Source organism: Trichosurus vulpecula, chromosome 6 (assembly GCF_011100635.1).
Source record: "Trichosurus vulpecula isolate mTriVul1 chromosome 6, mTriVul1.pri, whole genome shotgun sequence".
In the NCBI taxonomy this organism is placed as follows: domain Eukaryota; kingdom Metazoa; phylum Chordata; class Mammalia; order Diprotodontia; family Phalangeridae; genus Trichosurus; species Trichosurus vulpecula.
In genome coordinates this window covers 82,612,127-82,628,538 of record NC_050578.1, presented here as the reverse complement: position 1 = coordinate 82,628,538, position 16,412 = coordinate 82,612,127, and positions in this window count along the sequence as shown.

The following is a 16,412-nucleotide window of genomic DNA, read 5'->3' as shown; positions in this document are numbered from 1 at the left end:
AACAGACCACTAAACCTTTTAAAGTGATCATCCAATTTTCATACAGACCCCTTTACTTCTCTTCTACAGTTTAAACACTTGCTTGATGTTAGATAGACTGAGTTTAGTGAAAATATACAGATTTTTAACCTTTAGTACTCAATCAAACCTTAATTAAGAGCTCCCAGCTTTCTTCTCTTTCAAATTCAGTCATAACTTCTAAGAGCTCTCTTCCTTTATGTTTTCTTGTCCTCCTTCAACCCCACAAATTCAACAGAGCCAATCCTCACAAGGACTCCCTGTTTCTTGTTCGGGATTTCTTGAGAGCTTGCTCCAGGGTGTAGAGCAGAATTTTCCTTATCTCAGAGACTGGGAAGGAGGCTGGTCAGTCTGCCTTCCTCCCCGAAGATTAAAGTCTGGCCAAACTCTCTTGGTCCAGAAATCAGGGTGCCAAGGCTTAGAGTCTGAGAAGTCTTATTCAGGAGCCCCCCTCATAAGAGTCCCCCCAAAACTCAAGCTTCCTGGTCTCCCCAATATCTAGCCAGACTCAATCGACCCCACCCTCACAATGTCACTCAAGCTTCCCTTGGGTTCATGCATGAACTTAAGTGACAGCAATCACTCACAGCCAAATCACTTCCCCTGGATCAACCCACCAGTGCTTTTCTTCAAAGCACTAGGAGAAATCCATTCTCCCCACCTCAGTCAAATATTTTAAGAGCTCTTTTCCCCATTCCAAGCAAATCTTATTTCTCAACTTGGAGTGAGTCCAGACATGACAAATCAGGACTCCCCCACCTTGCTCAGGCACCTGACTTGCGCTGTCTATGACCATTTTCCTTCCCTTTTCCCCCTTTACTCACGTTCATGGGTTCTCAAGGATTCCAGGAAAATACTCCCGGGAAATTAGCAGTATGAAGAAGGAAATTTTCACCTGCAGATACTAGGGTCCACTGCAAAGGAGTGGGGGCACCACCCATTCTCTGTGTGAAATACCTCTTTCTTCTGATGCTATATTGATCCCAGATGAGCCCCCAACTGTTAGAAACATACTCACATTGTATAGGAATAAGCAAGACTCATTGGGAAGTCAGGAACGTTTTAATTATAATTTACATTTATTCCCCCTGAATAAATGGGTACCTCCCCTGAACAGAGTACAGGAGAAAGTACAAAGGACTCAGATGGAAGCCAGTCTTTTAATAGACCCTCACCTTGAATCTCCCACCAGGTTCTGCATTGGCCAGATACAACCCCCTGACTGCCTACGTCATGCCCTCCTCAAATGGCTCATTTAAACATGCTTACAAGCCTCTGACCTTTCACCTGACTGACCTGAGGCCTGGTTTCTGCTAAAGCTGGGGTGGGGGATGGGGGGAAGTACACCTTCAATTCTGTGGAAACAAAACTCCTCCTCCCATTTCTTACACCCTCCCTCCTCTATTATGTCTGAAAACTGTCTCTTTATACTTACATTTTATGTTTTTAATATGGAAAAGCTCTTTTCCTGCCCTTTTCAACCTCTTTCTCCAAACTACTCACATATAAAATGGTCATCAACTTACATACTTTAAGAGGAATTTTAAGCTTTTAAACCCTATCTCACTTTTGCTTTTAGGAATTCCTAGGGGGTGGGAAAGAAGGGAAGATATCAAACATTTCCTTTTCCTTGACTTTGCCTGTTTTAATGTACTAGTAATGTGCAGTGTGGAAGCTTAATGAAGAGGCCTTGGTTTTTACACTGTACCTGATCTTAGCAGAATTTTCCTGATCTACTACCCCTATATGAGAGAACATTTACCAACATAATCTTGAGTAAAAGAAAAAAAAAAGAAGCAAAGAGCATGGATTGTAGAGCCAGAAGACCCCCATGGGGACCCCAGCTGGGCTGCAACAACAACTTATTCCTTATATTTCCATGGACAAGTCTCTGACCTTCTCTGGAACTTGGTTTCCCCTTCTGTAAAATGCAGGGTTTGGGCTGGATGATCTCTACTGGTCCTCCCGCTCCAAGTCCTGTGACCTCCTAGGATAGATGTCCTCTCTAAGGTATTAAATGAGCTTCACAAGCCAGGGATTAGAAAACAAAGCAAAACAATCAAAACCACATGTTTTGAGCAGGAACTAGTTTTTCTTTCTTAGTCCAACAGTCTCATTTTCTTTTTTTTAATTCAATTTTATTTTATCTTCATGTTCACATTATCTCCCTCTCTCCTCCTTCCCCCAGTGAGAAAGCAAGGGAGGGAAAACATTGCAAATATGCCTAGTCAAGCAAAACAAATTCTAACGTTGGCCTTGTCCAAAAAAAAAAGTCCCAAACTTTACTGGGGCCATCAGCTCTCTATCTGGGGACAGACAGCAAGTTTCATCATTTGTTCTCCCGAATAGGGTCAAGTCATTATGTTGATTAGTTCCTAAGTCTTTCAAAGTTGTTTGTCTTTATGATGTTGTTGTAATCATATAAGTTATTCTCCTGGTCAGGTTTCCATGATACCACCCCCTTCATCATTTTTTATAGCACAATAGCCCATCATATACATATACCATAACTTGTTCAGCCATTCTCCAATTAATGGGAACTCCTTCAATTTCCAAATCTTTGGCATTAAAAAAATCACAAAAAGAGCTGGTACATACATATACACACAGTGGTGTGTGTATATGTATGTTTATATGTGCATATATTTGTGTTTAAGTCCTTTTATTCTTTCTGTAATCTCTTTGCGGTGTAGACCCAATAGCAGTATTTCTGGGTTAAAGAGTGAGTGTGCTCAGATGAATAGCTTTTGGGGCATAGTTCCAAATGGCTTTCCAAAATGTAGTTCATACCTCCACCAACAATGCATTAATATACCTGTTTTTTTCCCACAGCCCCTCCAAATTTGTCATTTTCCTTTGCCAACTTGATGGGTATGAAGTGGAACCTCAGAGTTATTTTAATTTGCATTTCTCTAATTATTACTGATTTAGAGTATTTTTATATGGATATTGATAGCTTGGATTTCTTCCTCTGAAAACTGCATATTCATAGCCTTTAATCATTTATCAATTCGAGACTTGGTTCCCCACATATCTTAGAAATGAGATTTTTATCAGAAAACCTTGCTGCAAAGATTTTTTTCCCACAATTTTCTGCTTTTCTTCAAATTTTAGCTTTATTGGTTTTACTTGTGCATAAACTTTTAAATTTTATGTGATCAAAAGTGTCCATTTTATGTTATGTGAAACTCTCTATTTCCTTGTTTCAACTGTTCCATTTTACATATTGGGAAACTGAGGCCCAGGAAGGTTGTGTTTTGCTTAAGGCCATGCAAGTATTTAGTACCAGAGATGAAATCTGAAACCATTCCTCAACTCCAAAGCCACTGCTCTTTTCAATACATCACACTTTTAAAAACTGAGACCCTGAAAAGTAAAATAATATGTTCCCAGGTTATTGTGATGAAAAGTTGGAGCTACTATAGGATTTGTCACATTCAGACTACTACTATTCTGGATTGTTTCTGTTTCAAGTATTTATTTTATAGTCAATTTCCAATTATACATTTGGCCAACCCACCATAGTTGACCAGTGTTGCCTCATTTTTTGGGAGGTCACTATTTGGCAATTTCCATTATCCAAAACATTATTGAAAACTGGTAGTAATAATAACTACTTCTTAGTACACTCTTCTTAATGTTAGAGGAAAAAGTTTTACTAAAGCGAGGAGGAAAACAAAACAAGCATTTGTCCTTAAGATATATGTAAGTACATAACATCACTTGTAGTCCTTGATGGAGATGCCCCCTTCCTATCCAGTCCTGTCCTACTCTTCAGTTCCTGATGGTCACTGGGGCAGGGATGGAGGATTCCCTGGGTTTCTCTCCGTCTTGATGCTATTTTTCACAACCTCTACTTACACAATAGAATAGTGGCACAGGCTTCCCGTACATGAGTTGGGATCCCAGGTGACACCTGAGTCTCTGCTTTGGAAGCAGTAGCAGCCCACACCTGGCTTGTGTCCTCCTTTCCGCCAAGTTGTAAAATAGGCTGTCAATTATCCGGCAAAGGAGTGTCGTATACAATATGGCCAATACGTGGCGCTACACTCAAGCCCTGGACTCCTCCTTGCATCAGATCGAGCGCATCCTCTCTGGAGTACCACAAAGGCTGCAGAATCCCGAATGCTCACCAGAGGGCACTCTGCCTCCAAACTTTTTAGAACCCTGCGTTTCCATGTGCCTGGATACATGGTCTCAGAACCGATATTGACCTACAATTATGAAAACATGCAGATTATAGATTTAGAATATTAAAAACAAGGACATCTCAACATGGTTCAATCCCTCAGTCTAGTTTGTCTATGAAATATTCTCCCCAAAGAGCGAACTCATGCATAAAGCTTAGATAATTGACTTTTCAGGCACCTGTGGTTTATTAAAATAAAATACAGTAAAATCAAACCTATAAAGGAACTCTCAAGGCTGACTTTCAACCCCAGCTCTCCTCCCAGATAGGTCACTTGGGAAAGATTGAGAGAAGGTATTGTACATTTGGAACCTTTTGAGATCAGCATTGCAAAGGAGGCTAGGATCAGTCTTCCAGCCTTATCTCACCAAGAGCTCAGGTTTCCAGGCAACTGCCACTCATGTCCAGCCCTGAACTGTCTCTGCCTTCTTTGCTGGTGGGTCTCACCAACACTTTGTTCCCATCTCCACCCTCAGCCATGTTAGATCTCCAGGATAGTCCCAGTGCCTTAGTGGTGGCCATAGCAGCCACACACAGCTAGCCAGCTGGCCATAGCTACCTGCTCCAACATTCTCCTCTTCCCTCCATTTCTGCCCCCAGTCCCATGGAAAGTGGGATGCTGAGCCTTCTCATGGCCCAACCTGTGAAAAGTGAAAGGGAGAGGGACTAATTTTTCTGACCAGATGCAAAAATTTTCCTCCATCTCTAGACCTCTTATTGACTTCATCCCTATCCTAAACTCATATTCAGGCAGCACCACTTGATACATTCTGTGGATTTAGACTCCTGAGTCAGCACTTGGGATCCCTCAAGATCCTACAGACAGGAAACTGTAACGTGAGGGCCATGGAACATAGGAAGTGGCAACCCACTTCTAACTGGGGCTCAGTCTACAGGTCAGGGAGATTAGGTTCTGCCCTTGTGGGGAGCAGAATGATTATAAGGGTTGGGAAATTACTTCTTCGGTGCCTTTTCAAGGGGGTATCAAGCTTGGAATAAGATCTATCTATTTTACATCAGATACTTGTAGTGTAAAGGCATAATTCAGTCTTGTAATTCAAGTTCAAAGCTACTTTCCCCAGTCATTGGAGGCAGGGGAAGTAGTTTCACCTCAAATCTGAAGGGTAATAGCATAATTTCATCTAGCTTTGTTCTCCTCTCACCAAACACTTCTTAGACCAAAGACAATCACAAGTAGCAATCAAATGTTGATTTAATCAAGTAAGAGGGAAGCAGTGGTTTAGGTAATAGAATACATAAAAATAGAGGGGGTGGGGGAGGGCCATGTGAACTGGGAGAAAAATGAAATTTTGACCAGGGAGAGAACAATCTTACCCAAACTTTGCTTTCAGAAGCTTCTGGGTATGCAGATGCCAGATGCAGAGTCAAAGATTATTGGAGAACTGGCCCCTTCCCATGTGCCTACAGCTCCAGGAGCCTCCCATCTACTATTTCAAGTCCACACCTTCTCTCCTTTCTCCTTTACCTCTTCTTCTCTTTCCCAAAAGTCTCTTAGCCAATCTGGAGTCACATATCCTTTCACATAAGGAACATCAAAGGGTGGTACTCCAAAAGACCAGCAAGGCCTCCCAGGCGGGGTGCCACAAAACCGTCACAGACTCTATGACACATACAGAGCATGATATTTTATGTTGTTAGAGGACTGATCATTTTCATTAAGCATAAAAGTATTTCTGATTTTCATTTAATTTTCAGTTGATAGTTTCTCCTCCCCCCATAGAAATAATTTTGGAGTTTCTTACAGATATATTCTTTGTAGCACAAGACTTCTTGAGGACCCTGAAGATTTCTGTTGACAATGTTTTAAAGATATAGGTTCTAATGAATAAAATACAAACAGATGTCTTAAAATTTTTAGGCACTTGGCATAGATATTTGAGGAAGCTAAATTCTCAATTTATTGCAATTTTATTTTATCTTGTATTTTTAACAGGCATTTATTTGCTTTCCCTCTCATCTTCTCCCATTGAAAAAGAAAAAGAAACAGAAACATTGTAACAAATATTAATAGTTAGGTAAAACCAAATGTCTTTATTGACTATGTCCAAAAATGTGTCTCATTCTCCATCATGAGTCCATCACATCTCTGTAAGGAAGTACAGAGTATACTTTAAAAAATCTTTTCTCTGGAATTATGGCTAGCCACTACATTTATCAGAGTTCTAAAGTCTTTAGAAGTTTTTATTACAATGCTGCTGTTACTGGGTAAATTGTTCTCCTGGCTCTGCTTACTTCATTCCGTATCAGTTCATAACAGGATTCCCAGATTTCTCCAAAACCATCCTTTGCATCATTTCCCTTATATTTATATACAACTATTTGTTCAGTCATCCCCTAATTAATGGACATCACATTAGTGTCCAGGTTTTTTTTTGCCAGTACAAAAAGAACTGCTGCAAGTATTTTTGTACACATAGGTTCTTTTCCTTTTTCTTTGCTCTCTTATCAGAATAAACATTTTTCACTAATAGGTATTTGGTGAAAGATATTAAAAAAACAGCCTTCAAAGGAAGAAATCCAAACTTTCAACAGCCATATGAAAAAAAAATGCTTCAAACCACCAGTAATTAGGGAAATACAAACTTAAAGTAATACTGAGACTCTACCTCACACTCATCAGATTGGCAAAGTTGATTAAAAAAAAAGAAAGAAAAACAGAATGTTAATAAGTATTGTTACAATATCTTAAGTTGTAGGCAATAGGAATAGGCTTAATAATGGTATCACTAAGGCACAGTTTGGTGACTTTTGTAGTTCCAAATTGCTTTCTAGAATGTCTAGACCAATTCACAGCTCCAAATTTTACCAGACATTTAAAGAGTAATTAATTCAAATACTACATAAATTGTTTGAAAAAATAGTTAATGAATGAGTCCTACTAAATTCCTTCTATGACACAAATATGATCTTGATACCTAAACAAGAGAAAGTCAAAACAAAGAAAACTATAGACCAATTTCCCTGATTTACAATGATGCAAAAGTTTTAAAGAAAATATTGATAAGGAGATTACAGTAATATATTACAAAGATCATACACTATGACCAGGCTCTATTGATACCAGAAATGCAAGATGGTTCGGTATTAGAAAATCTGTAAAGCATAGTTGACCATATTAACAACAACAAGCAAAAATCGCATGATTATTTCAACAGATACAGAAAAACTTTTGACAAAAAACAACTGTTAAAAACATTAAAAAGCACAGGAATAAATGGATCTTTCCTTAAAATGATAAACAGCATCTGTCTAAACCCAAGAACAAGCTAGGGATAAGCTAGAAGCTTTTCCAATAAGATCAAGGGTGAAGCAAAATGTTCTTTATCATCACTACTACTCAATAGTGTACTAGAAATGCCAGCTATAGCAATAACACAAGAAAAAGATATTGAAGGAATAAGCATAGGCAATGAGAAAACAAAGCTATCACTCTTTTGCAGATCATATAAAGGTTTATTTAGGAAATCCGAGAAGGTCAACTAAAAACTAATTGAAACAACTAACAACTTCAGCAAAGTTGCAAGATATAAAATAAACCCACATAAATCAGCAGCATTTCTTTATATTACAACAAAACCCAGCAGGAGAGATAGAAAAAGAAATTCCCCTTAAATAACTGCAGACAGCATAAAATACTTGGGAGTCTACCTGCCAAGAAACACAAACAGGAATTATATGAACACAACTACAAAACACTCTCCACACAAATACAGATATAAATATTAGAGAAACGTTAATTGCTCATGGGTAGGCCAAGCCAATATAATAATTACATTACTACTTAAATTACTTTACCTATTCAGTGCCTCTATATCCTCTCTATTATCTGATATTCCAAAGCATAAGTCAATAAGGAAAAGTGGTTCTTCCCTCAATATCAGCCAGTGTGGGCTGAAGCCTATGGCTTCATTCCTGGTGGTATAACAAATACCACAAATTGGCTCCACTAAGATTTCTGTTCAGGTCTCAGTATCCCTAGAGTATTCAGCAGACCAGGGGATGGCCTCAAACTGGTACAGTGTGCTTTCCAGCTTCCTGATTCCTTTCAATTAATCTCTTTAAGTAATTTGCTCTCTAAGTCCCTACCTTGGTCAGAGCAGATTCTGGCAGAGAAGCTATACTCTGAGAAATACTTCTGCCCTAACACCTTAGCAAATGTAACAGCTGAGTAAAATGGTCAGTTACTACTAGGATATGGCTTATTTTCTCAATAAGAAAATATCTGTCTCTCCTCCCAGAGACAAAGTCAATACACATAAGTTCCAAAGTCTGGCTGCTATTGTACTCTCTGGGTACACACACACACACACACACACACACACACAGTATAAGAAGGTAGCACTTTCCTTTGAATGCATCCAGCACAGATTGCTTACTTTGTATGTTTGGGGCCAATACCATCTTCTTTTCAAGGGGCCTCCCTTGATCTGTATCTGAAGTCATTATATAACAGATATAGAGTAAAATATACGGGACATCACTAGCTGCTTCCTGGTACCATGTGTGGGCTGATTGGCCAAATTACAAGTTATAAATGGAGTATTTTAAAAGTTTCATGCTTTTTAGAACACAGTAATATTCCATTGAGTACACATCCCACAATTTATTCACCTGTTCCCTGATTGATGGACATGCCCTTAGATTCTAGTTTTTGGTTTTTTTTTTTCTTTCTTTCTTCTCCTTTCTCCCTCCTTTTTAAATCCAGGAATAGGAAGTCCAATAGCTTGTGGCTATTGCCTCCCCGGGCATTCTCAACATGAGGGGAGCCCTCATTCTTGCTGCCTCCAGACTGCACGTCTCTGACCTGTCACTGGTCTTAGAAACATTTTTCAGTCTTTGGGCATTTGTTCTTTCTGGCCTATACACCTGGAAGGTATGACTGCATCCCTAGGAGAAGATGCCAATATCTGTCAAACTGGGAAATCCCAAAGAACTCATGATGAAAAATGCTATCCATCTCCAGAAAAAGAACTGATGTTGTCTGAATATAGACTAAAGCAGACTATTTTTGCTTTCCTTCCTTCCTTCCTTCCTTCTTTCCTTCCTTCCTTCCTTCCTTCCTTCCTTCCTTCTTTCCTTCCTTCTTTCCTTCCTTCTTTCCTTCCTTTCTTTTTGAGTCTTCTTGCACAAAATGACTAATATGGAAATGTTTTATATGATTGTACATGTATAACCTATATCAGATTGCTTACTGTCTCAGGGAGGGGGGAAGGGACAAATAGAATTTGGAACTTGAAAAAAACCCAATGAATGTTAAAAAATTTTTACATGTAATTGGGGGGAAATAAAATATTATTTAGAAAAAAGAAGGGAGTTGAAATTTCAATTTTATCCCGAGAGGACCAATCACTTTGGACTTTATTGTTCTTTCATTTTTACTTTGCTGTGTGTAGTAAACACATTTTACTCTATGTGTTGAGTGAGTTCTTCGGGTCCATTCTGAGAAGAACCTAAGAGATTCCAAGAGATTGGGATCCAGTTAGTGGAAACAGTGACTTGTGAGAGATTTATAAGCTATTTTTGAAATATCCTTTTCCTTGGACCAGGGGTTCTTAAAAATTTTCATGTGTTACTCCCTTTGGCAGTATGGTAAAGCATATGGACACTGTCTCAGAATATCTTTAGATGCATACAATAAAATACATAGAATTAAAAAAAACCAAACCAATTACATTGAAATAAAGATGTAATTTTTCCCCCATCCAAGTTCATGGACCACACACACACACACACACACACACACACACACACATACAGTGTATACACACACACATACATATATGTGCATTGTGTGTATGTATGTATATACATGTGTGCGTGTGTGTATACACACGTGTGTGTGTGTGTGTGTGTGTGGACTCCAGATAAAGAACTTTTGCCCTAGACTTTAAATAGTGTGCAAGAAAGTTAGGGCACCTGGTGCTATCTGCACATGTACAGAATATGTGAGCTAGGCAGTTGCTCACAGCAAGGATAGCCAGGTACATTTGGACAAGTCTAGAGAGTGAACTGGTGTAACTCAAGCTTGCATCGCCACCTGGTGGCATGCCTAGTTATGGCACCTTAAGAAGGTACCCCAGCCCCACTGAGTTCTGGGAGATGAAGCACTGTCCATGTGTGACCCCAGACTGCTCTTGTAGAGATGTGGTAACAACAAGTGCTTCAATAAAGTCATGGTATATGGGACAGTCAATAAATTTAGTATGTTCATTTGTACTGAAAATTAGGACGCTCCGTAGTGCTGAGGGAAAGTGATTTTCAACAATCATCCCTTTCTATGCACTTTAAAAATCACTCAGGAGGCAGCTAGGTGGCACAATGAGTAGAGCACCAGCCCTGGAGTTAGGAGGACCTGAGTTCAAATCCAGCCTCAGACATTTGACACACTTACTAGCTGTGTGACCTTGGGCAAGTCACTTAACCCTAATTGCCCTGCCTTTCCCTCTCCAAAAAAAAAAAAAAAATCATGCAAGACAGATTAAGACATACCAGCCTAAGTTTCTACATGTGTTCTTGGTCCCACCCATCTTCTACGTGAGTATGCAGACAACACTTGCTCCAACTGATCCTCAATGGTATTTAAGGAAAAATCAGACTCAAGAGTCTGAGGCCAAAGTGGAGGTGAATAGAAATATACCCTGCTAAGTGTAAGGAAGAGGGTTCAAGCACAAGGAGAGGAGTTTACCTCACTGGTTGTACTCAGTGAACGAGTTGTGACTGCCTAGTTTTAGGCTGGGGCATGGGAGGCTATTCACTCCTTTCTTGTTTTTCCAGCTACGTTTTGGATTGGGATGGCTCTCACAAGCTACTGCTATGTTCTGAATGGAAAGTAGGTATATCAGGGTAGCAGGAGAGATTCCTCATTTTAAGCAAGTTTCTTGTTAATAATTCTGCAGAATTTATCGCTATGGGTCAATTTTTCCTCCTGCCTCTCTACGTGTTCCTTCTCTGCTTCCTCTTCTCACTACCTCTGTCCTGGTAACATGGGCCATTTGCAATGTCCTGGACACGGCCCTCTTCTCTCTCTAAAATCATTCCCCTGTCAATCTCATTCACCCTCCCAACTTCCATGTTTACTTCTCCCGGATGATTCCCAAATCTGGGAATCCTAAACTCCCTGACTTCCACGATGGCATTTCATTCATTCAACAAGAATTTAGTAAGCCCTTTCTAAGAATACAAAGATGAAACTGCCCCATCCTCAAGGAAGTTACAATCTAGTGGGTGTAAATAACATGCAAATTCAAAACATATACATAGGATATGTGAAATAATTTCAGGGGGAAGGAAATCTGTGGACCATTGAGTTGACTGAGCTAGGTCTTGTTTAGGCTGAGGCACTTAAACTGAGCCCTGAAGGAAGCTAGGAATTCTCAGAAGTGGAGGCAAAGAGGGAGTGGATTCTAGATATGGGGGACAGCCTAGGCAAAAGCCTAGAGGTAGGAGATGGAATGTTGAGTGTAAAGGAGAGCAAAAAGGGCAGTTTGGATGAAGTCAAGAGGGTGAGGTGGATTAAGGTCCTGGAAAAGAAGGTCAAAGGGCTTGAAAGGCCAAACAAAGGGGCTCCTATTTTTGGTTAGAGGCAATAGAAAGGAAATGAAGTTCCTCAAGCAGGGGAAGGAAGGGGTCCTACCAACTTGCCAGTCATATGGAGGATGGATTGAAAAGGGAAGAAAACGGAGGCAGGGAAGTTAATTCAGATTCTTGTAATAGACAAGGTGAGAAGTGATGAGGGCTTGAACCAGGGCAGAGGGAGTGTGAATGGAGAAAAAGGGATGAGTGTGAGAAATGTAAAGGGGGGATTGACAAAGCTTGGTAATTGATTGGCATTGGGACTGAGGCACATCAAAGAGTAGAGGATACCTCTGAGGTTCTGTACCTGAATGACTGAAGGGTAGTGATGCCTTCAACAGGAATAAGGAAGTTATGGAGGTAGACATCATGTCTGTATGGGGGAAGGGAACAAGCTTTTATTAGTGCCTACTATGTGCCAGATATTGTGCTAAGTGAGTTACGATTATTATCTCATATCTTGGTAGCCAGGTGCTCTTATTATCCCCATTTGACAGTTGAAGGAACTGAGGCAGGCGGAGGTTAAGTGACTTGCCCAGGGTCACACAGCTTAGACGTGTCCAAGGCCTCATTTGAACTTGGGTCTTCCTGACCCCAGGCTCAGTAGTCCTACCCGTTGCATGATCTATCTGCCTCTTGTAGAGGAAGGTAATGGACTTCTGTCTTAAATACTTTAAGATGCCTAAAGGGCATCTAGCTAGAAATGCTCAATAATTAATTGGTTATGGAGATCAAGAGGGTGACTAGAGCCAGACAGATAGATGTAGGAGCCATGTGCATGAGGGTGATCGTTGAAGCCATGGGCGCTGCTCTGGGCTGGGCCTGACTTGGGCTGGTCCAGTGGTTCAGCTCTGGATTGGAGAGAAATGAGATATTTGCAGACTGTTATATAACAGAAGGAAATGTGTTCAGTGTAGCCTGGAGACAGTAATCAGCAAAGATACAGCATTTGTTCATTTGGGTGTAGTTCTCTTGGCCTCCATACTTGCCATCTTAGGACTCAGGTCAAAAGGTATCTTGAATTCAGCAGTAAGTGCAGCAATACAAAGTCCATGTTTTGGTATTTATATTAAAGGGCCTGTAAGTGCCTTAGTGGAAATGGGAATGACTTAACCAAATCTTTTAACATAGTATTATTAACCTCTCTAAAGAAACAGGCTTAAAAAAGGGGGGACAGCATGCTGATTTTACAGAAATGGGAAATCTATCAGGCCTGAGGAATACTAACTACTCACATACTAAGCTTTATTCTTTAGGTGACCAGAAAGCTATGTCAGTGGTTCAGTGGTTCAAACCTTAGTCCCCTGGACCAATTAAGTCTGGAAAATGATTTCATTGTCTTTTCAGGGAAAAACTAGGACCTTCTGGTCTTATACCCATGGGTACCACCCACATTAGATGCTGCTCCTACGACATTCCACCCCTTATTGGCAAACTCCTAAAGGTCTTGTAGGGTAGAGGTGTCAAAATATGGTGGCCTACAAGGCCTGAACCAGATTAAATGTAATTTGGAAATATTTAACAAAATAAAAAAATACAATAAAGCAGAGATAACATTATAGTTTAAAACTAAGTCAATATACAGCCTGCAGGATTCTTACATAGGATTAGCAGCCTCCATTTCTATTTGAGTTACTTTGAGTTACTGTTGTAAGAGCCTTCCACCACTTAAATGGCTTGAGGACTTTTAATTACCAGTACTAGAAAACCACGACCTAGAAGGTTTGGGAAGCTTAGGGGAGGTATCACTGGAGAAGAAAGTTCTCAAAAAAGACAACCAGTTCCAAGACTTCCCTTCCCTCTTTGAAAGGACCAAACACATAAGAATTTGACTTGTATGTGTGTATACTGTGGGGTTGGAAGGGAGGGGAATCAGAGGCAATTCACAGTGGATCACTCAATGTCACACTTGTTACTTTGAGAAGGAGCATCTGGACACACTTCTGTAGCCATTGATCTCCATTATGGGTCAGGGTCATCTCTAGTAAGAGAATTAAGAGGACACAACTCCCTTGTGTGCATCTAGTTGTGGGGCCTGGGATGGTCCTGAGGCTTGTGTCTGCTTAAGGAGTGACAACAGATCTTTGTTCTTTTAGAGTGATGGTGTCAGACTTAAATGGAAACATACTTAAGGATTCCCAGGGCCACAGATTCACTTAGTTTTTAAAGACTGTAAGCTCCTTGAAGGTAGGAACTGCTTTTTGCCTTTTTCTACCCCCAGACTGGCAAACAGTAGGTGCTGAATAGATGTTTGAAATGTAATATTATCTATGTTTTGTTGCATTTTTATTTTTGTTAAATATTTCCCAATTACATTTTTGCAATAAAGCAAGGTACCTGCAAACAATTCCACCCCCTTGGTTCCCCTGAGGCCTCCCTTGGAAAAGCATTGTCTGAATCACCCCATGGGAAAGGAGCTCTCTGCCAACTGAGCTTATGGTGAGCTAAATTAAGTCATCATGCCAATTACTCGGGGCCCATTCCTGACCTGGCAAGTAGAGGTAATCAGCCAAGGGCAGTGACATCCTGGTCTGTCAGTCCAGAGTGGAGCAGATGGTGGCGGTACAATCCCTAACAGAGTGGGGAGCATCCAGGGCTGGGCGTAGATACTTCAGGAAGCACCAGTAGCTGGCAGCAACAGGAGTATAGGGCCAATGACCCGAATCATTTCCCTGGCACCCATAGAGTCCTTGGAGGGGGCATGGACTTCAAAGCCTTGGGTAAAATCAAATACAGGATGAAACAAGGAAGGTTTGGGAGGGTCAGTTGGGATATGTTCAAAAAGCGACTCATTCTGGATAGGTAAGTTTTCTTGGAGTCTGAATCCAAAAAACTCTTGTCCCCAAAAGCCTACCCCTTTCCTGTTGTGGCACTAATCCATCATGGACATGGTTTCTGGGCTGTAGAACGTCCAATCCTGATAGCCAAGGGCCTAACAACAAAGCAATTGTTTTCAGAGTCCATTCCAATATTAGTTCATATTCATCTCCTCATCTACCTAAGGGTAGAGAGCAGTCATGGGCTTGACCACTAGGGACTGTACTGGTAGCAACATGGCAGGGCTTAGGTGCACCTGCCCTGCTTCCTGCGCTGGTGCCCACTCTTATGGGGTACCCACTGCTGCTGGTACTTATAACACTGCCCACTTCATGGGTCTGCCCACTTTACTGACATATACTTCTGCTGCTGCCAGCTGCTGGTGCTTTCTGAGGTATCTACGGACAGTGCCCTCGATGCTTTCCCCTCTGTTGGGGACTGTACTGCACCTGTCTGCTCCACACTGCCCTGAAAAGCTAGGATGTCACTGCCCCTGGCTCATCTTCTATGTGCCAGGTCAGGAATGGCCCCAGTAATTGGCATGATAACTTAATGTAGTTCACCCTAAGCTGTCAGGTGCCATCTTCCTTCCTCACCAGCCGCAAAGGGCTGCTGTGAGAGGAGCTAGCGTATCCAAGCCCCCAACCTCCTTCACCTCCATCACCAGAGTGGAAAGCTTTCACTCCTCTAGGGACATGGTATTAGTTGGTGTTAACTACATGGAATGACCTCACCCAAGGGTTTCTATTTGGCCCTATCCACAAGGTAAGTCCTTGGTATAACAACTTTTTTTGTGTGACCAATTAGCAGTTGGGTTAGAAAGTTGGGCTCAACTGAACCAATTGTATCCTCCATGAACATTATTTCCTTGCTCTGAATGGCTTTCCCCTGCTGGCACTAAGTAAATCTCCTTTTGTTAACTGTTGGATGGACCGTAAGTTCCTCATTTTGATCAAACCTGAACCTCTTTGGCCAGTTTTGGTCTCTGTCAGTGGGCTTCCGCTCTCCTTCACCTGAGCAAGGATGTCTATTACCTCGGCAGTCTGTCTCCCAAACCCTTGACAGACCCTTTGGGGGTCCTCTGGTCTAATGATCTCTTGGGCTTTTGGTGTTCTTGATGCCTTTCTATATTTGGTGAGCCTCCTTTTTTCAGGTCAGTGTGACTCGGACGTATGACCTCATGTCTCCACCTCACACGCCCCTCCAATTAGAATGGCCTGAACCTCAGGGGAACTTCAGGCTTCACCCTAGGGAGACTCATCCCAAAGTTCCTTCAGACTAGAAACAAATCTTGCATATCTTCAGACCACCAAGTAGAGTCAGGGCCTTAGAGGATGGATGCCTTATGCTTGAGGGGGGGGCTTATTTACAGGGGTCTCTACGTGGCTCCTGATCTTGGATGATGTGGTACAATTTTATTAGCACCTCTGTAGGTTGAGAGGCCTAGATCTCCTTATCAACCGCATGTTTCAGGAGCCATGCCCAGAGATCCTCCTTACAAGAGAGGGTGCCTTCACTCACTGCCTACTGAGTGGGATGGTGGGAAGTGCGCCTCATCCCTATAGAGGCTGCAGCTGCCGTCCCCATCTCCAGCTCCAATTTCGCCAGCTGGTCTGCCCACGCCTGTGTGGTGCTGTGGTGGGGGAGGCCTGGGATTAAGCCCTGACCATCCTAGTGGGGCTCCACCCAGCAAGTGGCATCTAATTGTTCCTGAGGCCAGCTGGTCATAAAGTCCGAAAAGCTAGGGTGGGGTGGAGTAAAGCCAGTCCGGCAAACCCATCTCTTTCAGGAATTT